The sequence below is a fragment of the Delphinus delphis genome, chromosome 2, assembly GCF_949987515.2.
Source record: "Delphinus delphis chromosome 2, mDelDel1.2, whole genome shotgun sequence".
In the NCBI taxonomy this organism is placed as follows: domain Eukaryota; kingdom Metazoa; phylum Chordata; class Mammalia; order Artiodactyla; family Delphinidae; genus Delphinus; species Delphinus delphis.
In genome coordinates, this window is record NC_082684.1 from 5829260 (window position 1) to 5851925 (window position 22666).

Sequence of the window (22666 nt, forward strand, 5' to 3'; positions counted from 1 at the left end):
GAATTTAACAGATAACAAGTTCCTGAACCTGGAAAAATCAGAAAGCATCACTATACCCCTGTTATTTCAAGAAAGATAAATGCATTCAAAAAGGAATAGATAAAATATTTGGAAGGAAGTTGCTTCTGGGAAGTGGAAATGTGGGGATGGCATAGGGAATGAGGGAAGGTAACTGCTCTGTCTCTCTTTCTCTTATTTTTTTGTATTAAGCCTTGTAGAACTGCTTGATTTTTAAAAATATGTGCCATCTGACTCTAATAAATGCAAGTTAAGTTTAAAATCATATGCACGTGTTAATCTAACTTCTTGAACTTCAATTTGTTTATTTGCTCTTTTTTCACGCAAAATCGTCTTTTTATTTTAATTTATTTTTTATCAAGGCCTTCATTTATTCATTCAATCAAACAAATGTGTTTTGGGATTTTGTTTTTTTGCTATTCAAATACACAATTCATTCCTGGGCTTTGGAACATTTTGGCATTAACCCAATAGGGTAAAAGTGTCTTATGTTTATTTGCTCTTTAGTTCATTTGTTTGTTGGTTCATTCATTCTGCAGACATTTGCTGTGAGCCTTCTTTTTCTTTTTGGTTTTTTTAATGTGAGGCTTCTTCTGAAGGTCAGGTGCCATGCCAGATAAAGACTCAATTCTTGCTGCTAAAGGACCTTCCCTTTTTATAAGAAAAACTTAAAGGAGGTTAAAGATTTCTGTGCCTTTTCACTTTGTTTTGCATATGAGGTGGGTTTCTGAGGAACTCTAAATTCTACGTTTGTAAATCCGTTGAAGTCTTGGGAAGATGTATGGCTGCAGCGTGCTATTCAAATCTTTTGGGGAAAAAAAAAAACCCTGCATAATATATGTGTAAACTCATATTTTCATATATTGGCCACTCTGGTGAGAAATAGATGTGGCAACAGGAAAGGTAATTTGAGAACAAATTTATGGGTGACATCATTGCCATTTGGCAAGAGGGGAATTCATTTATGACCAATATTACTAATGACAACAAATGAGAATTCATCTATATTCCATTCACTGAGCTGTGGTCCTTAATTGCATTATTATGAGCATTCTTAATGACGTCATTTAGTGATTAAAAACAAACCATATCCAATAAATGGGATGGTATGTGTTCAGCTGTACGTCACTGAGATTCTGCATGAATTAAATTCACAGGTGCTTAATTCCCGCCTTTATAACAGATATACTTGCTTCCTTTCAGCTTCATTGATAAGGGTACAGAGGAGAGCCTCTCCTGTATATTTAATATACGAACTGATATGTTACCTGCTAAGATTTCATTTTTGCCTGTAGGACATTATATTGCACCAAATTAGAGAAGCAAGAAAATAGTCTTAAAAGATAGCCATCATTTGGAAAAACCATCTGTTTTAGTTGGAAGAGTATACACATGAACTGTATCATGAAAATTTGCTGTGAAAGTGCTCTTTCTTCCAAATGTTACTTTCGTGCTATGACTATTTATAATGTCCTGGATGAGTCTACAGAATGTTTTATTCAAAGTCCTTGCTGCTCTCCCAAGACTGCCATTACGAGGAAACAGTAGAGGGTAATAAGTTACACTCGTGTATTAGGCATGCCTTTCCAGTTGGTACAAAAATCGTATCAGGCAAAATACATCCCGGAGTAGCGAAAACATCTTTTCCACCTGGCGGCCAGATTGGCCTGCTAAAGTGCGGCTCTAATCCTATCACTGCTCAGCTCAAAGGTCCCCCGTGGCTCCCCACTGCCTGCTAAGTGAAGAGCCAGGGGCCAGGCCGTCCTTCCCAGTGTGGGATGTATCACACATGTTCAGGCCTTGGCTTACTAGCCTGTGAAATGGACCGTTTGCTGTTCTCTGGATACACCCCTACTCTGTCCCATCTCAGACTCTGTGCTGTCCCTTCCCGTTGCTCCGTGTTATAGACTGAACTGTGTCCCCCTGACATTTCTGTGTTGCAGCCCTAACCCCCAATGTGACTGTATTTGAAGACAGAGCCTATGAAGAGGTAACGAAGGTTAAAGGAGGTCATGAGGCCCTACTCTGATAGGATTGGTGTCCTCCTAGGAAGAGGAGCCTCAAGGCTTTCCCTACCCTCCACGTGAGGACACATCCTCGAGCCAGGAGAGAGTCCTCCCCAGAAACCTAACTTGCCGGCACCTTGATCTTGGACTTCCAGCCTCCAGAACTGTGAGAAGAGAAATGTCTGACGTTTAAGCCACCCAGTCTGCAGTATGTTGTTATGGCAGCCCGAGCTGATTAACATCCTCCCTATTCTCCAAGTCATCATCTCTCAAGGTTCATCAAATGCCGTCTACTCACATGGCACCTGCTTTGGGGACCCCTCCTCCCTCCTCTGAACCTGGTACTGTCCAGGGAGAGCCTGGCCCCTCGAGACCTTGCCCGGTCCACCCCGTGGGCTCTGCACGCCCCGAGAACAGATTCCCTCCCTCCCGAGGCTCTGCATGTAGAAAATAGATTTGACGTGGAAACATGGGTTCCTGTAACTTTTCAAGAAGGCTGTGGCGCCCTGCCTCTGTGTCTCGGGCAGTGTGCCAGGAAGCTGCATTCCTAATTAACAGTATTAAATGTAAAGTGTGTGTCAGTACGAAGAGAGGAACAACCTTTTTTATTTTTTGGTATTTTGCAACCAGCAAAGCTCTTTATGATCATTGGACTAGTTTCCATTTTAAGCTAATTAGTAAATTGCATTTTTGGCTTCTTTAACTGGCTAGGTTAAATTTAGCTCATCTTTTCCCTTCAAGTCAAGCTGTCAGTGGGATCTGCAATTAAAATTTTCACTCTCAACTTTCTTTCCCATTCAGGGGAGAGGTTGGCAATGTACCCCCTCTTCCCAGCCTTCCTCCCTTCAGCTTTCTCCCCAGCCCAGGGCTTCTCATGGCTGCAACCAGACAGCTCCCTACACCTCTGCTTGCTGGCCAGCCGTGAGTAAGGCTGACATCCCTGCGTCACACCCACAAGCAGGCAAGGCATGTGCCCATGGCTGCAAATCCGCCTCGGGCGTGCAGCTGAACACCTATCATGCCTCAGACCCCAAAGGAGTTATTTAAAATATGCAACAAACTATATGACCAGGAACAGGAGCCTGGAGGTGCCCCGACATGCAAGGCAGGAGCCCTTCCACTGCTGGACACAGGAGGTCTGAGGGGGTCCCAGAAGAGGAGGCTGGCTGGCAGGAGGAAAGGGCGCATTCGGCGGCGGAGGAGGGGTGGGAAAACACTGCAGAAATACTGAGCTCTACAGAAATATTTGAATCTTCCAACAGCTGCCACGGCCAGGCCCAGGAGTGCCTGCTGACGCTGCGCCCTGCCTGGCCCCAAAGATGCCTGAGAAGGTCACGGTGAGGAGCGTGGATGAGTTCATGCAGATGTCACAAGACCACCCCTGCACGGCTATCTCGGAGAGCCAGGAAAAGCCCCCCACCCCTAGAATCCCACCCTCTCACCTCCAAGCCCTCTGCTCTTTACCTGGAACTCTGCTTCCCTCCCCGCCCCCATCTCCCCTTGAACCCTGCAGAGGACTCTTCCACGGCCCACCCCCAAGTGCAGTTCAGAGGCCCAGTTCCCCAGTCCCTCAGTAGGACAGCCTGAGAGTGGGAGTGGGGGAGATGCTCACACAACCTCCGTCGTCGTGCGGAAGAGACACCGGCCAGTTCCCCCTGTGTGAGCAGCCTGCTGCCCCTCCTCCAAGGGAGACGGGGAGTCACAGACCAGCCTTATGAGCAGAGGCTCGCAGCCGACTTCTCTCGTGGTTGTTAAGCAAGACGGGCTGGTGATTTCCAAGAAGACAGGAGGAGGCCTCCATTATGTGGGCACCAATGCATCTCCGGGTCCCTGTGCTGCTCCGGGAAGAAGGGTGGAGTGTGTGACAGGGAGCAGTGCCCACCCCGGTCCGGCTGGTTCCTCTTCCCATCCACCTCTGTTTTCTGCATATCTGGGTGATGGCAAGTAGGGCGGAGGAGGCCACCCCAGGGAACCAGCTGCGGTTAATGAAATGAGCTCTGTGGCCTGGGGAGTCTATGGAGCAGAGAGGGAATCCGGGAACAAGTGCCTGCGTCTTCGCAGTCAGAGTGACTTGGAATTTCAGTGGAGAATGACCTGTGCAAAAACTGGAGAACATTTGTTCTCTCCCAGGTGTGGGACCCTGGGCGAATGGCCACCCCTCTCTGGCCGACACAGGAAGGAGGTGGGTTCCAAGACCTTCTGGTGTCCTCCCAGCATGGTCCCGGCTGTATCGAAGACTCCCAAACACCTACCCATGGAATGGTGACAAAGGTAGGGAGTGAGGTTTCCATGGCAGGAAGTGAACTTGGCCTTATTCTGCGATTGTCCATCTGGCATCTTTGTAACCTTTGGTTTATGAAATGATGGCCAGAATAGATGGTCTCTATTTATTTATCTATTTTGGTCATGCCACGCGGCTTGCTGGATCTCAGTTCCCCAACCAGGGATCGAACCCAGGCCACGGCAGTGAAAGCCCAGAATCCTAACCACCAGCCCACCAGGGAACCCCCAGATGGTTATAATTTTTAAATATCCTTGTTTAACAAAATAAAAAGTTGGCAGCCTTATGTTTCTGTCCTGCATGGCCAGAGACGGATGAAGTCCGTGAATCCCATCTAGCAGGGAGTCCTGGGTCCTGGAGGACTCTTACTGCGGGCTTTGGTCACGGTAGCCCCAGAGGGGTGGGAGGGGGAGGGGACAGAGATGGGCACCCCATCTGTGGGGACAACATCATGACCGCCACGCTCATAGCATGTTCAGGATGCAAAGCTTCTAAACCTTGTGCAGGGGATTGAGATGCTCTTGTGTTTTATTCATCCAATGAGCCTGTGCGGTAAGAGCACCTGCTCCTTGTCTGGCGGGCGTTACAGCGCAGTGGGTCAAAGCAATTTAGCAGAGGACTGAGACCAGCCTTTTTTTTTAGCATTTTTTGAAATCTTTATTTATTTATTAATATCTTTAAGTATAATTGCTTTACAATGGTGTGTGAGTTTCTGCTTTATAACAAAGTGAATCAGCTATACATATACATATAGCCCCATATCTCCTCCCTCTTGCGTCTCCCTCCCACCATCCCTATGCCACCCCTCTAGGTCACAAAGCACCGAGTTGATCTCCCTGTGCTATGCGGCTGCTTCCCACTAGCTATCTAGTTTACATTTAGACCAGCCTTTTTTAACTGAAAGATTGTGGAATAGAACAGAGATGATCGGAGTATAGCATATGCAGACATGTAGTAGGTAAGTATTGATTCATGAATCTTTTGTTTCAAGTATACATAAATTCAAATATTCAAATATTTAAGAATATGTATATATATGTATATATTCTGCTTCTGTATGGAGGAGTAAATTGCTCACAAACCAACCTTCCTGCAGACAACATATACAAATCTACAAACTATGGACAATATAACCAAAAACAACAGAGCCCTAGAGGGTAAACATAAGTAGACGTGTTTTGGAGTAGCATCAAAGCCTAGAAGGCTCAACCCACAAGGGGCAAGTTTCCTATTTTTGTGGGTTTGCCCTGAGGGCAGCCACATTTGTGATGGGGGCATGAGGTAGCTAAATTCTAGTAGGAGGCCTGTTGTCCCTGTGGACAGAGGGACCAAGAGAAGGAGACTTAGACAACCAGGGTCACTGGAGAGTGGGAAGGAACCCCACGACGCAGAGAGCTGGAGAAGAAAAATCCAGATTTTGTGTGTAAACCCAGCCCAAGTCTCTGGCTGAGCCCCAAACATGTGCCTGACAGATCAAAGCAGTCTGAGCTCCCACTTACCACAAGCGTCATAGAGTGTAAAGTTCAAGTCTAGCCAAGTTAATTGCCTAATGAAACAAAAACATCAACGTTCTACAAAACAATATCACTGAATCAGTTTCCACAGCACAACATTCACAATGTCCAGGATACAATCCAAAATTACTCTACACATGAAGAGCCATTTTCAAGAATAAAGTCAATCAATAGATACCAGTCCGAAGGCAACCCAGATATTGGAATTATTAGGCAAGAAATTTAAGCAGCTATTATAATACTCAGTGAGGTAAAGAAAAATACGTCCTAATAAAAATATACGACATCTCAGTCAAGAGGTATAATACATAAAAATGAACCACTTGGCAGCATTATTCATAACAGCCAAAAAGTGGAAAATATCCAAATGTCTATCAACTAATGAATGAGTAAACAAACTGTGGTTCAACCACACAATGGACTATTTTTCAGCCATAAAAAGGAATGAGTTGCTCATACCTGCTGCAACATGGATGAACCTTGAAAACAATAAGTGAAAGAAGTCAGTCATATAGACCACATATTGTATGATTCCATCAACAGAAAACTTCCCGAAGAGGAAAATCTATAAAGACAGAAATTAGATTAGATATTGCCAGCAGCTGAGAAGAAGGGAATGTGGGGATTGATTGCTAATGGGTACTAGATTTCTTTTGGGTGTAATGCAGTGTTTTGGAATATATAGTTCTGATGATTGCACAACTTTGTGAATGTACAAAAAAAAAAAACCCACGGAATTATATACTTAAAAATGAATCAAATGAAAATTTCAGAACTGAGAACTACAGAATTTAAAATGAAAAAAAGTCATGGGATGGACTCAGAATGAGAATGGAATGACAAGACTGAAAAAATCAGTAAACTTGAAGGGAGATGAATAAAAAATTTCCAATCTGAAAAAGAGAGAGAGAAAAAACATAATAGAATAAAATTAACAGAGCCTCAAGGACATGTAAAACAATATCAAAGTCTAAAAGTCCCAGAGGACAGGAAAGAGAGAATGGGGCAGGAAAAGTATTTGAAGAAATAATAACCAAAAACTTCCCACCGTTGGACAAAAACATACATTATAGTTTTAAGAAGTTCAGCAAAATCTGAACAGAGTAAATGAAGAAAACTATGCCTTAGGCACATCGTAATCAAACTGCTGAAAACCAAACATAAAGTCAAAACTTTGAAATCAGAGAGAGAAAAACCATGCATTTCATACAGGGGATCAATGGTTTGAATGGCTGCAGACATCTCATCGGAAACCACGGAGTCAGAGTATAGTGGAATAACATCTTTAAAGTGCTGAAAGAAAAAAATACCATCAACCCAGAATTCTATATTCAGCAAAAATATCTTTCAAGAATGGATGAAATAAAGATATTTTAAAATAAAGGAAACTTTGGTAATTCATCACCACCAGACCTGCATTATAAAAAACGCTAAAGGAAGTTCTTCAGTTGAAGAGAAATGATGCAGGTGGGAAATTCGGATATTCATGAATGAATAAATAGTAAATAGAAATAGTAAATATTTGGGTAAATATAAAAAATGATTTTTCTTCTTAATTAAAAAAATTACATGTAACTTTCTGAAGCAAAAATTATAACACTGTCTTGTGGGATTTATAATAGATATAGATATAATACATTTTGCAACTGTAGTGTAAAGCAGGGGTCCCGCACCCCTGGGCCGTGGACCGGTATCAGTCTGCAGCCTTTTAGGAACTGGGTCGCACAGCAGGAGGTGAGCGGCAGACGAGCGAGCGAAGCTTCATCTGCCGCTCCCCATCGCTCTCATTACCTCTGAACTATCGCCCCCCAGTCTGTGGAAAAATATCCAACTAAGCCAATAATTCCATTAAATCTTATTGGGCTAAACATTCTAGTTAGAAGGCAGAGATTACCAGAATGGAAAAACGAGTAAGACACAGCTATATGCTGTCTACGAGAGACTCACTTTAAATATAAAGACATGTGTAGACTGAAAGTAAATGGATAGAAAAAGATGTAACATGTAAACAGTCAGTAGGAAAAGGTTGGAGTGGTTCTATTAATATCATGGAAAACAGACTTCAGGACAAAGAATATTACTAAAGCTAAAGAGAAACACTTCATAATGATTTAAAGTTCAGCATCAGGAAGACATAACAATAATAAATGTTTATGTGCCAAATGGTAGAGCCTCAAAAAATACATGAAGCAAAAACTGACAGCTTTAAAGGGGAGGAATAGACAAGCCCACAATCACGCTAAGAGATTGTATCACCCTCCTCTCAGCAACTGATGGAACAGTTGGAACAACAACAAAATCAGTAATGACAAAGAGGATTCCAACACACCCTGACCTGATATTTATATGTACAGGTTACGCTGTAAAATGTATTACTTACTATGAATCATTTCTTTAAAAAACAGTTTGAAAATCACTCTGCCAAGGCAAACACAGAGGACTGAACCATAGTCCCTTAAAATTCAATATCTAGTGGGGGAGGCAGGCACAGATCATGAAAATAGAATTGGAAATTGCTATAAGGAAGGCTAGGAAAGGGAAGGGATTAATGTTTGCTGAGTATCTACCATGAGCCAGGCCCTGTGCTCAACACATTACATAGTTATATAATTCCTGTTACTTGTCCAGGTGTATTATCATCCCCATTTTACAGATGGGGAAACTGAGGTCCAGGGAGGTAAAATTACTGGGTTCATGTCAGAACTGGCATTTGAATCAGCTCTGACTCTTACAAAATGACCATAGGAGGACAGAGAAGGTAGTTCATTTACTTTTGAGGAAAGTGGAGAATAATGGTCCAGCGAAGTTTAGGTGCCATCAGAACAGGGTGGACAAGAGAGAAATGGAAGAGGATGAGCAAGGGTGAGGAGGGGGGAAAGTTTGTGTGTGGTGTTTATGGATGTCAGGTGGCTGGAACTCGGAGGGAATAGGAGGGGCTGGTGGCAAATGTGGCTGGAGGGGTCTACAGGCACTAGATCAAGCTGAGCCCCATTTCCATTCCCAGGCAAAGGGAGAAAGAGACGCAGCAGCAAAATAAAGTGCACATCTCCCCCTCCTTGGCTGGCTGCATGTGGGAGATGCAGCCTGGGAGGAATTTTCCCTACACTTAAATTGAGGGTCCCCAGTGTAATGTCCTGAGAAAACCTGAGCATCAACGGCAGGGATGTCTAGAGGACATTGTGACACTTGTCCAAGTGCTGACACACATATTCCCTGTCCCCAGTCCAGAGTGACGGCTTAAAGGATGGGGATGGGTCGTGTGGAGACATGTAAACGATTAGCATCCCCTTCACTATCCGGGAGGCCCCGAAAGGAGTGAAATAAGATGGAGCACATAAGCTAAGGAACCTCAGACTGTCTGCATTAGATGCGTGTCTAGGGGAAGAAAGGGATGCCCACAAATGAGAAGACACTTGTTTCCCTGCCCACGGCCAGGCAGGCCAAGGTTACTGAGGTTCAAGGTCAGCACTGCCTACTGAAGACGACCCTGTGGAACTTCTGGCTCTGACTTCCACGGGGGTTGCCTCCTGCACACGCTCCAGAGGGTCTTCTCCTGCTGGTGCCCACCACAGGGGCCCTGGAGCCAGGGCCATGCCCTTTGGGTTGGTACTTTTCTTGGCATCTCAGGGATGAGTTCTGCCCACAGGAAGACCTCAACCTGGGTCAAGTGTCCCCACAGGGGACCAGGATGCCATCTGCAGAGCAGGCCTTGCTGCCTGCACGCTGACACCCTCCAGCTCCCCAAGTGTCCAGCAATGCTGCAAAACCCCTGCCAGCCTGACTTGCCAAAAGAGATGATTAACGCTGTTCCCTTTTCTGCTTCTCAGGCAAGTAGCTGGCAGGTGGGGGCTCCGGGGGCTGGCTGAGAAAGGAGGACCAGAGAGGGAGCCTCCGGGGGCTTCCCCTTGTCGCTGGAGGGGTCGGTGCTCCCTGGCTACCTTGAGTCCACATCAAAACAACCAACCAATGCCAGTTTGGGTCACCCTGGAGCCCCAAACTCATGACAGAAAGACATACCTGCTCTGGGGGCTCTGGCCAGTGAAGTTCCAAGTCTTTGCCTTTGACCAGCTGTTCTGGTGCATCTGAGCAGGGATTCCCTTCGTGCCCATGAATCAAATGCTACAGTGCACATGGCGGTTCTCCGCGTGGCGCCCCGTCTGCCTCCTCTCCACCTCCTCCCTTTCCTGTGCTCCAGCCCCGTGGAATTACTGATGGTTCCTTGAGTTGCATCAGGCTGTCTGTGCCTTTGCCCACGTTCCTCCAGATTTCTTCCAAAATCTCTTCCTCTGCGGCAGCTCACGGAGCTCCACAGCCTTCACCCTCCCAGCTCAGACTTAACCCTCCGGCCCGCACGGCTGCCCCGGGAGACTCTCTTAGTCCTCACCTCGCCAGGCAGAACACATCCTTCCCCACTCCGGGTCACTTCTGTCGACAGGACACCCTTCTGAGAAGTCCACTTAACACGTGCCGTCGTAATGACCCTATTTTCTCAACTCTAAGACCAACCTTTTTGCTTTTGACGCTTTCCGAAATAAGGCTGGCTCTTAATGTTCAGTGCATACCTTTTGTGTAGGAGGGCTTCTCCCCTGTTCCCCACCCCGGGGAGAAGCTGCTGTGAAATCACAGGCAGGTCTTAGAATCAGGGGGACTCAGCCCCCTCCCCCGAATTATCTCTATGCCCCACAGACTGGTGCAGATGGAACTTGGCAAGCATTTGCTGGATGCAAAGCAGAATTCAGTTCAAGCATTTCTTGAAGCCTGCACTAAGTCAAATCACCTGCTCTGCAAAGTGGAGGGTTCTGGGTAAGGCAAAGCAAAGTTCCTGCTTCTAGGGGGTCCCAGACTGTGTGTGTGTGTGTGTGTGTGTGTGTGTGTGTGTGTGTGTGTGTGTGAATGGGGGGCTGGAGACACCATAAGGAATGCCGTCGACTGTAACGCAAGATAAAACCACCTGCAACAGCACCTTGGCCTGCACTAAGTAGAGGTTTTGTATTTGTATTTTGTTCGTGATTTTTTTTTTGAATAAGTTTTTACAATTTGTCAATGTCTGGAATTTTTTCAATCAATCCTATAGAGAATCCTAGATTCCCATTTGCCATTTTCATTTTGCAGAGAGAGGAACCAAGTAAAGAGCATTGCCCAAGGTCAACAGCTAGAAAGTGCCAGAACCAGGGCCAGCAGCCCAGCTGGTCTCATCCCCTGACCCCCGTGCTCTCTTGGCTAGAGTAAACTCTGCTTCGTGGGACCTAACTCTCCTCTCGAAAATATAAAACACGCAGCCCACTCTTCAGCAGAAGTCTAATCTCAGTTCTGTGAAATAAGAAGTAAATCCTGAAGTTTCTCCCTGTGCCTTGTTCTCACACAGTCACCATGGTGATGGGGAAATATTATGGGAATATGAATCAGCAGAACCAGCAAAAGGACCTTTGGAAAACCATGACTCCCAGTGGACCTGCCGTATTTTCAAAGCAAACACTCCAGAATGATGGATTGCACTTCGCTTCCTACAGAAACCTGAAGGCCAGCCTCACTCCATTAGCGACAGAAAGCCTTCTCCGGGTGAACGCTGGTCTTCTCTCTGTTTTGTAAGAAAAGCACTGGCCGTTTATTAGTAAGACTGCAGCTCGGTACCAAGGGATTGTGATCGTGTGCTGGCTTCATTAAATGTTAAACATCTTTTCTTGCCAAGTGGAACAAATTATTGATGTTGATTTGGGTGAACATTTAACATCGTCCAATAGAATTTCAATGGTGAAGAGGCCGAGCCTGGCTTTTAAGTCTAGAATGATGACCCAACATTAAATATTGTCTGAACGTCATGACTGGCTCATCCTGTTCTTGGTAAGCCTCCCTAAAATTCATAGTAAATCTATGTATGATAAAAAATACCAACTGAGTTCCTCAAAAAAGTCAAAATAGGGGCTTCCCTATTGTGGCACAGTGGGTGGGAATCTGCCTGCCAATGCAGGGGACACGGGTTCGATTCCTGGCCCGGGAAGATTCCCACATGCCTTGGAGCAACTAAGCCTATGTGCCATGACTACTGAGCCTGTGCTCTAGAGCCCGTGCTCTGCAACAAGAGAAGCCCCGACAACGAGAAGCCCGCGCACCACTAGCTGCAACTAGAGCAAGCCCGCGTACAGAACAAAGACCCAACATAGGCAAAAATAAAAAACAAATAAATAAATAAATTTATTTAAAAAAAAAAGTCAAAATAGAATTACCATATGATCCAGCAATTCCACTTCTGTCTATACATTCGAAACAATTGAAAGCAAGGGCTTGAACAGGTATTTGTACACCCATGTTTATAGCAGCATTATTCATGATAGCCAAAGGATGGAAACAACCCAAGTGTCCATTGACAGATGAATGGATAAAAAAATATATATGGTACACCATGAAATGGAATATTATTCAGCCTTAAAAAGGAAGGAAATTCTGACATGTTCTACACCATGGTTGAATCTTGAGGACATTATGCTAAGTGACAGTCACAAAAAGACAAACACTATATAGATTCCACCTATATGAGGTTCCTAGAGGAATCAAATTCATAGAGACAAAAAGTAGCATGGTGGTTGCCAGGGGCTGCCGAGGGGTGTGGAATTCAGAGTTAATGTTTCAAGGGTATAGAGTTGGCGTTTTGCACAATGGAGGGTTCTGGGGATGGATGGTGGTGGTGGTTGTACAACAATGTGAATGTGCTTAATACCACTGAAACGCACACTTAAAAATGGTTAAGGTGGTAAATTTTCCGTTACATGTGTTTTATCACAACTTAAAAAAAAACCAATCGAGGAATGGGCGAGGCAGTGGTTGGTGTCCCTGAACTCTGACTTGGGTCTATACTGCTGGCACTTTAGTCCATGTTTCACCAAGCATGGAGGGTGCTGCGGGCATGTGCGGTCCACCCTGCTTCCTCTGTTCTATTCCTGAACTGAGAGGCAGGCGGCTGCCTCTCTCACTCCTGACTTGGTCGGCCACCTCCTTCTTTCCTTCCCACTGCGCCTCAGGTGTCTCTTGCAGAAAGCCTGCCGTGCCCTGCCCTTCCAGGCCCCTCATTACCCCCCACCTGTGTACAGGCCCCTGTGCCCCCCTAGTCTGCAGCCCTTGAAAGCAGAATGCAATGCCTTGGGACTCAAGGCATGAACTTCAGACCAGCGGCATCAACAGCACCTGGGAGCTGCCTAGAGATGCAGAGTATCCACCCAGCCAATCAGAATCTTGGGGGACGGGCTCAGGAATCTGGATTTTACCATGCCCTCCAGGTAAAGAGGGGTTTGTCACCCATCTTCCACCCTGCCCCCCCCATGGCTCTTAGCCAACAACTGCCCGGTGAGCCAGTGGGATAGGCCAGCCCCTGACCTCAGGTAGGGGCAGACTCTGAGGGGCCACGCAGCCTGCAGAGCCCCGCAGGATGCAGTCCCACCTAGTGTGGCCGTTTCCCCTTCCCTGCCCTGCTTCTCCCTCTCCTATACCGGTTTCTCCTGGGAGCACGGCTCTGGGGAACCCACCTTACATCCACAGCAATGGCTCATTGATTTTCGTACTGTGCGGCTGGACGTGCAGTAGGTGTCAGTCATTGTTTGTGTTAAACTCTATCGTCTAACATCTGTCAGTGCATCTTTTAATAAGTGTTTTTTAATTTTCGCCAAAGATGTCATTTCTTTCAACCAAGGGAGTGACACACTAAGGGGACCATTTACAGTGTCACTCTTTAGCCTCATTCCTCCACACCTTAGTGAGTGTGATGGTTCAATTTCTGTGTCAGCTTCACTGGGATAAGGGTGCCCAGATCGCTGGTGAAACGTTATCTCTGAGTGTATCTGTGAGGGTGTTTCTGGAGGAGCATTTGAGTAAAGAAGTTGGACTTGGGACTTCCCTGGTGGCACAGTGGTTAAGAATCCACCTGCCAATGCAGGGGACACAGGTTCGAGCCCTGGTCCAGGATGATCCCACATGCTGCGGAGCAACTAAGCCCTCGTGCCACAACTACTGAAGCCACCGCAATGAGAAGCCCGTGCCCCGCAATGAAGAGTAGCCCCGGCTCACCGCCACTAGAGAAAGCCCGCATGCAGCAACGAAGACACAACGCAGCCAGAAATTAAAAAAGATGTTGGCCTTGGGAGGGATAAGTTAGGAGTTGAGGATTGACAGATACACACTACTATATATAAAACAGATAAACAACAAGGACCTACTGCAGAGCACAGGGAACTAAATTCAATATCTTTTAATAGCCTGTAATGGAAAAGAATCTGAAAAAGAATATATATGTATAACTGAATCACTTTGCTGTACACCCGAAACTAACCCAACATTGTAAATCAACTCTACTTGAATAAAAAAAAAAAGAAGTTGGCCTTCCCCAGTGCAGGTGGATACCACCCAATCCACGGAGGGCCTGAACAGAGCAAAAAGTGGAGGAAGGGCCTGCTCATTCTCTCCTCTTGAGCTGGGACAGCCATCTTCTCTGCCGGTGGATCTCGGAGTTCCTGATTCAGCCTGGGACTGACACCTAATGGGACTTCTTGGCCACCCTTTCTCAGGCCTCTGGGCTGGGACTGAATGACACCCCCAGCTCTCCTGGTTCTGAAGCTTGCAGGGGGCAGATCACGAGACTTCTCGGCCTCCCGTGATCTGCCGTCTGCAGGATTTATGATGGGAATCGGCTCAGCCAATCACCTCTTACTTCTCTCTCCTCTCTGTCCTATTGGTTCTGTTTCTCCAGAGAACCCTGACTAATGCTCTGGGCTCTCCTCGCCCTGCCGTAGACCGTCCCCACCTGGAGGAGGCACCTGAGGCCTTCAGCTGACCTGTGATGTTAGCACCGTGTGAAGTGCAGCCCCAACACCCAAACCCCGCCTTCCAGGAGGGTCTCCACGGTTAGCGACCTCCTGGAGCCAAAGCCTCTTTCGGGCCGGCCCCGCCCACTTGGCAGATTTGTGTGAAGGGCAGGCAGTGACGTCTCGGGCCCTCTGGTGTCCCCCACTGCCCTGAGAGGCCCCCCCATGTCACTATCCACGCTCGTGTGTGTTGTGCAGCTGTGCTGAGACTCCAAGAGGCTAAGGAACGTGAATGGTAAATGCTAACATCAATGGAGACATCTGTACAGCTTAGTGGAGGAGCCAGAGAGAAACCCCAGCATGAGAGTCATGACCAGGACACCAGCTCCGTGCCCCAGGCACGTGGGGGCTGCCAGGCGCTGCTCTAAGCACTTCCCAGGGGTGGCCTTGGGGCTCCCTCAGAACGACCCAGGGAACCTTGCTGTGGGTGCGCCTGGGGGTCTGCCTCTGAGATCCTTCCTGTTGTCCATCCTTCTTTCCTTCTTATTGCTGAATAGCAGTGTGGTGCGTGAACGTACTGACGGTTGATCGATTTTATTGTGGACGAACATCTGGGCAGTTGAAGCTGTCATAAAAGTGCTGCTGTGAACATTCTTGTCTTGTAGTGAATACATGTATTCATGTCTGTCTTTACACACACACACACACACACACACACACACACACACACACACACACACACATATACATGTACGTACATCAGGCATACATACCTAGGAATGTCATTCAGCTTTAGCAGATAATCTCAGTCTTCCAAAATGCTTCTTACAAGTTACACTCTACCAGCACCAGGCATGAGTTCTAGTGGCTCCAAATCTTCACCAGCATTTGTATTTCCATTTGCATGATGTCTAAAACAAGCAAAGCTAATCTAGAGTGAGAAGTCCGGTAGTGTTCACCTTGGAAGGGGTGCGGGGGGTATTCAGGTGCTGTCATGCTCTGTCTCTTGATCAGGGTGCTAGTGGCATGCGTGTGTGTTCACTTTGTGAAAACTCAAGCTGTGTTCTCACAATCTGTGCACTTTTCTGTATGCAATGGTCAACTTCAATTAAAAAGTTTATGAAAAAAATAAACTTAGAAACAATCCAGGGGCACAGGGGCCATTATAGCCCTTCTGGTTCATATGAAGATGCTGAAGGTCAAGGTCACGACCTGGTGCTGGGTTCACTGTCAGAGTCAATTGACGTGAAGTCCCTTTCCTGACCCATCCCCACATCTGTTCGGTCACTGAGTCATTTCTACCTCCACGGTGTTTCTCTAACTGGTCACCCATTTCCGTTCGTGTTACTCCTCAGGCTGGATTTTGTCACCCTCAAATTTCATGTTGACGTTGCCCTCAATTCTAGCCCAGGTGTGATCATTTTGAATATTCATTCTGTGATCTCCCAGGCCACCTCTTGGCCCCAGGCTCAGTATCATCCATGAATCTGACAAGCGTACCTTCCATGTGTCCATCCAGACGCCAATACAAACGCTGAGCGACTTTCCTCTACCTGGGAAGGGGCAGCCAGGTCTCACAACACCCAACGAGAGCCCTGGCTAGATTGCCGCAGGCTCAGTGATCCATTCTGGTCTGTGTTTGACATCCCCACCCCCCCGCCATGGCTCTGCCAGCCTGCCTCCTCCCAACTTATCCACAAGCGTGCTATCTGGCAAACAGTCCCTCCACTGGACAAACGCTGATTCAGCACCTCCTTTGGGAAGGCCCTGTGCAGGCGATGGTACGGGTACAGAGCTGGATTGAACTTGGCTCCTACAGAGCTGAGAGGAGAAAGGTGACTCTGGAGCCAGACAGCCACAGCTCAAATCCTGACTCTGTCACTTGAAAGCTGTGTGACTCTGCCCAAGTTACTCAGCCTCTCTGAGTCTCAGTTTCCTCATCTGTTAGTACTAGTGCCCCTAGGGGTGTGGTGAGGATTAAGTGAGTTAACAATTACAAAGCTCTTCCAAAAGAGAAAGCACTTTACAGCTTTGGATGGCATGACTTGTGGATCCATCTGTGATTCCTCCGTTTCTCTTTTTCTCTGCTTGCCTGGGGTTCCCCCAGGGTCGTCTCTGTGGCCCTCGGACAGCAGAGAGCGAAACATGCACCAGAGGCACTTGGGTGAGATGCACCCGTGTTTGAAACCCAACTCTATACTTACTGGCTGAGCAAGACACTGTTTGCACAGCCTAAGATGAAAGCAGGGCTGCCGCACGCGGGGACCGTCAGCCCAGGGTAGGTGCTTGCTTGCTGAGGCCAAGATTAATACCAGCGGCTGGGGAGAGAAACGTGTTTCAGGCTGCAGGAGACTAGAGGCGTGAAGGAGGGATGGTCGCTAGATGGTCCTCCTTTAGCAACGCGACACAGGGATTAAATCAACAAAAGGCTGAAAGTCATTTCCCGTGACCAGTGACTTTTAAAATCCTGCACAGTAACGCCCAACATCAAGGACTGATTCCATGCGTAGTGCTCTGCCGTCGTTAAAAGCGGTAACTGTGGACGTGACGCACCGATGTGGGAAACTTACCACAGTGCTGAGGGGAAGGAACAGGAGATACCGTTTGATGGGTGGCTTGACTGGCAACCCTGCTCAGAACAGGTGGGGAGAGAAAGGAGGCCCACATGGCTGGCAATGCTGGGTTTCCAAATGAAGACACTACAGTGGGTTTTGTTTTCTTTTTCTGTTTAATGCAGAGGTTTTGTTTCTTATACACATTTGGAAGTTCACTTTTTTCTAAAATACATTTATTTCTGTATTTATTTTATATTTGGCTGCGTTGGGTCTTCGTTGCCGCATGAGGGCTTCTCTAGTTGCGCTGAGCGGGGGCTACTCTTCGTTGCAGTGCGCGACCTTCTCATTGCGGTGGCTTCTCTTGTTGCGGAGCATGGGCTCTAGGTGCGCGGGCTTCGGTAGTTGTGGCTCGTGGGCTCTAGAGAGCAGGCTTAGTAGTTGTGGCGCACGGGCTTAGTTGCTCCGCAGCATGTGGGATCTTCCTGGACCAGGGCTCAAACCCGTGTCCCCTGCATTGGCAGGTGGATTCTTAACCCCTGGAAGTTGACTTTTTAAAAAAATGGAATTGTTTAAGCCTAGCCCTTTAGCTCGGATCCGTGAACAATCATGGTGTTTTTGAGGGCATAGCCCTGGCCCTGTTGCCCGTGAAGACGGTTGAGGCTGGGCTGGGCTGGAAGCAGTGCCTGAGTGTAGACGGGCGTCCTCCAGACCCGCAGTGCCACATCCCAGCTGCTGACCAGGACAAGCCCTTCCCTCTCTGGCCGAGGCCTGGACCATACGATATGCACCGGATTCCTGCCCAGGCTGCTGGGAGGCTGAAATGAAAGGAAGGGTGAAGTGGCCACACGTGGTGGCCGTGGATGCAGGGAAGGTGCTGGCAGTCACAGGACATTCGCTAAGGAGAGAAACCTCCCCGCCCAGGAACGCACACGAGGCCAGCAGAGGCGTAGCTGGCAAGGAACAGCCGAACTGTCGGAAAGCTGTGAGGTCAGTGACATCAGGAAGTGGGCACCAATGGCAGCAGCTGGGGAGGAGGAGGGAGGGCCCCCCAGGGAGGAGCAACCTTCAGCCAAGGAGGCCGTGCAGAGCTCACCTCGAACCCCAACCCTGACTGCCCGTGTGCCCACCGCGTGCACGCCATCACCAGCGGGAGGCCAAGGCTGGCTCCTGCGAGGCAGGGGGCCCTGCGCTGGGGGAAGCAGAGCCGCTCCCTCCCCTCCCTGCTAGAACCTGGGCCCTACCCTGACTCCTGGCCCAGCGCTTGTTACATGGTGCCGGGGCTGCCTGCGCCTGAGTGCGCTCTGATCCAGAGACGCATAAGCTCTTTAAACGACTGGTAAATTACACATCTGGGCGTCAGCTTCTCAGCTGTGGGGGGCCTCGGTAAAGTCAAACTTCTTTCAAGATGTGCGGGCCTGAAGCAAGTCTCCCAGACGAGCGCAGGCCTGCTCTGACCCCGACGGCCCCTCCAGACCCACCAGCATTGTCATCGGAGAAGCAACAGCCAAGTAAACCCCAGATTCCGTGAAAACCAAGGTGCCGTGTTTTAATAGAGCTAGAGAGGCGTCCTGCAAGTTCACTGCGATGGGGAGGGAGGGAGGCAGGCAGGAATACGTGCTTTATAAGAAGCCCTTGGGAGCAAGACTTCCGACACAGGACTGAACCATTCCCAGCCCTCCTGGGGCCCCGGTAAAAAAATGCATAATTTATGAGGAAGAGCCTATGCATATTCAAGAGCTTGCTGCCTTCCAAGGCCAGTCGCTGTCTGTGAAAAATCCTCCCGCAATGAATTATTGCGTGAAGGAGCTATGGGGGCCGAGGGCAGGCCTCCAGTCCTCAAAATGTCTATAATCTCTAAAGCTTGCTTTGAAGAAAATGCTCCCAATGTGCCTGCCTTTGGTCAAATGAGGGGGGTTGCAGAGAATGAAGTCTCCACCGTGGGGAACCCCTGAGCCCCCAGGCTGCATAGATCAGGGTAGACCAGCAGCGTTTCAGGGAACCTGAGGCAGGTCTCCATCCCCAGAGCAACCCTGCATACCCAGCAGGTGTGACTGAAGACTGAGCCCTCCTCAGCCTCTGATCACAGACGAGCAAGAGGCTAAAAGGCCCTCTGGCCAGTTACCCTCCTTTCTGGGCCTCAGTCTTTCCATCTGTTGACTGGGGAGGCTAATCCCTCCTTCCATCGACTCTGAAACATGCTTTTCACATTTAAGCACCTTCAAGACAGAAGTGTGCCCTGCCATCAATGCCTTGACTGGGTCAGGGTTTGAAGGGCAGTGTTTCCTCTTTCTAAGCGGTCCAGAAGACAAAGTGTGTGTTACAATCAGTGCATCCTAGCCTCTGATGAAATACAGCAGTAAGCTACCATTTACTGTATGCCAGGCACCACGCACACCACTAAGCACAGGGGCTGGCGCACAGTAGGTGCTCAATAAAGGTGAGTTTCCTCCCCTTCTCAATCCTAGGAAGAAAGGGCAGTCCTGCTCATGGCAATTTGCCTGGGAGAGAAGTCTGTTCACGAAACTCCTTATGTCCGCATTTTATTCGGGGAGCTTCACGGTGTTTGAAGCGTTAATTAAGTGGTGCAGGTTTAATGTGGATTTGCGTTGAGGTGGGAGGACTGAAAAGTTTTCCCAAACTAGTCACAACCCCATTAGAATGTTACTCATGAACCCCAGGACGGTGATTCATTGCATATCGCAGCTGGCATTTCTCGCTGACAAGCAGCTCACATGTGACTCAACTTTGATTTTGCTTGTTAAGCGTTAACCAGCACACTCGCTCATCCCCCAGAAAAAGTCATTTTGGAAGCCTTGCTGCACCTGAGCTTGCGCGCCCACGAGTGTATATGTGTGTGTGGGCGTGCACGCACAGGCGCGTGCACCTGCACCCTGGGGTGAGCTCATCCAGGAGCGTCCCGGGATGTACGATGTGAGGGTCTGCAGTGCTGGCTTTGTTGACGCGTGACCTGTGCCGTCACAATAGGGCCCTGCGCTCGGCTTGACGTGCTGCTTGAAATTCTTTTCATTGTGTCGCCAGCCTGGGTGTACTTGTGCAGGTCTGCACGTCTGTGTGGGCGTGAGTCCATACGGATGGGGTGCAGGAGTGTGTGAGGACATGTGTGGGTGGGGACTGAGAAAGTGGACGTGAGGGGACATTGAGTGCCAGAGGGTGCCTGAGAGAGGGACCCACAGCCCACAAGGGGAGCCCCCAGATGCAGATTCCACGGGCCTGGGTGCAGCTCAGGAACGCAGGATTTTCGCGAGCCCCTCCCTCAAAGTGACTACAGTTTGAGAACCACTGGCCATAGGTCTTAGGTACTGAAAATCAAGGCCATGACACAGCGGCATTCTTTACGGGTGCGTCAGAAACTCACGCCGCTCAAAACCATTTCCCTGCCCACGCTATTATCCGAGCTCAGGTTCTCGGAGGACCAGCAGCCCACCAGGAACGCGAAGGAGCCAGTGAACCCTGAGGCTGCTAAGCAGGGGAAGCCCAGCCGGAGGCCTCCCTCAGCTTCCCGGGCCCTGAGCCAGGTGGTGACTCACGGCAGAGCAGGACAGAGTGGCCTTGACGGCCAGCGCTCCCAGCCCACGTCCCTGCATCGGGGGGGCAGGGCCAGGGCTGCCACTGCCGTGACTTCTACGATTTATCAGCGTGGGTCGTACGGCGGGCCCTGCTCCCATGTTCCCGCCCTTGTCCGTGTTCCTGGCCTGACCCTCACCCACACTGAGACCCCCCCTAAATCAGAAGTGATTGGCATTGGCCAGCACCCCCGCTGCCATCAGGGGATGCCACCTCCAGAAGCCCAGGGGAGGTCCTAACTGTACCCTCCTGGGGCCTAGCTGGCACTGGCCCTCAGATTGCTGGCACCTGACCCCACCCAGAATAACTGTTCCCAGGCTCCCTCTCACTGAAAAGCCATCCCAGGGTCAAAGTGGTCCCCCTCGCTGAGCACATCACGGCTGGGTGAGGGGTTGCAGGGCAGCAGGCTGCCGCTGCCACTGGGCAATCCCTTGAGCTCTCTGAGCCTCAGTTTTCTCATCTGTGAAACGACCCTTTCCTGTGCCAGCCCTTGGCCTGGGGCCTGGCTCCTGCCTCCGGCCTCCCTCTGGCCACACCTATTCCCAGCAGCCCCTCTTGGCCACCAGAAGCTCATCTCGGTTCCCCATCCCTGCCCTGTGGGGGGTTGGGAGTGGAGCCACTCATCAGCACCAGTGTAAATTAGACTTAGAGTTCTGAAACTTATGGTTACCAAGGAAGGGAAGGGGGCAGTGGGATGAATTGGGAGACAGGGACCGACATATATACACGACTATGTACAAAACAGATAACAAATGAGCACCTACTCTATAGCACAGGGAACTCTACTCAGTGCTCTGTGGTGACCTAAATGGGAAGGAAAGCTAAAGAGGAGTGGATATATGGATACATAAGACTGATTCACTTTGCTGTGCGGCAAGAAACTAACACAACATCGTAAAGCAACTATATTCCAATCAAAAATTTAAAAAAAGTAAATCAATATACTCCAATAAAAATTGTTTAAATGTATTATAAAAAACTAATGTATGGGGCTTCCCTGGTGGCGCAGTGGTTGAGAGTCCGCCTGCCGATGCAGGGGACATGGGTTCGTGCCCCGGTCCGGGAGGATCCCACATGCCACGGAGCGGCTGGGCCCGTGAGCTAAGGCCGCTGAGCCTGCGCGTCCGGAGCCTGTGCTCCGCAACGGGAGAGGCCACAGTGGTGAGAGGTCCGCGTACTGCAAACAAACAAAGAAAACCTAATGTGTGTTTGAAATATAGTCACAATCTGAAAACAAAACCAAAAAGAAAGACTTAGAGTTCTGCAAGTTTTGGGTGGACCAGAAGGAGCTCCCAGTTTCCCAGGAGGGAAGCGGCTCCAGGACGGGAAACAGGCTGGCCCAGTACCACACTGCCAGCCCGAAGCTGTAACGGGACAGATATTTTCTGCTGCTCCCTCCCTGCCATTGAATGCTTTCTTCCATAGCTGCCCCTGCCAGCCACCTACTGTGTACCAGGCACTCTGCAGGCTGGATCCTGGAGCCCCTGAAATGATCATAAGTGGTAGGCAGGGATATCATAGATGAGGAGATGAGGGCTCAGAGAGGTTAGGCATCTTGCCCAAGGACACACAGCTTATGAGACCTCAGACGGAAGCTGGGGCCTTCACAGTGACACCTCGCCTCTCTGAGCAGTGTCAGCCTAGCCCCAAGCTCCTCTGGGCCCCTAGGGTCATCATGCCATCTGAGGCTGTGTAGCTCCCATGGGTCCCCCCTCAGCTCCCTGACACAGCCCAGGTGGCTGGGAGCACAAGGCCAGCCCTCCTATTATTCATGCCTCTCTTTGTCAATGGGGACCTGGCCCAGAGGCCCCAGCGTTGCCAGGAAAGATAACACGCCAACCCCTGACTCATCCTCCTCTGCGCTCCATCTCAATTTCCCCAAAGAACACGAAGGCCTGTTGTTCCTGGCCCAGTGCAG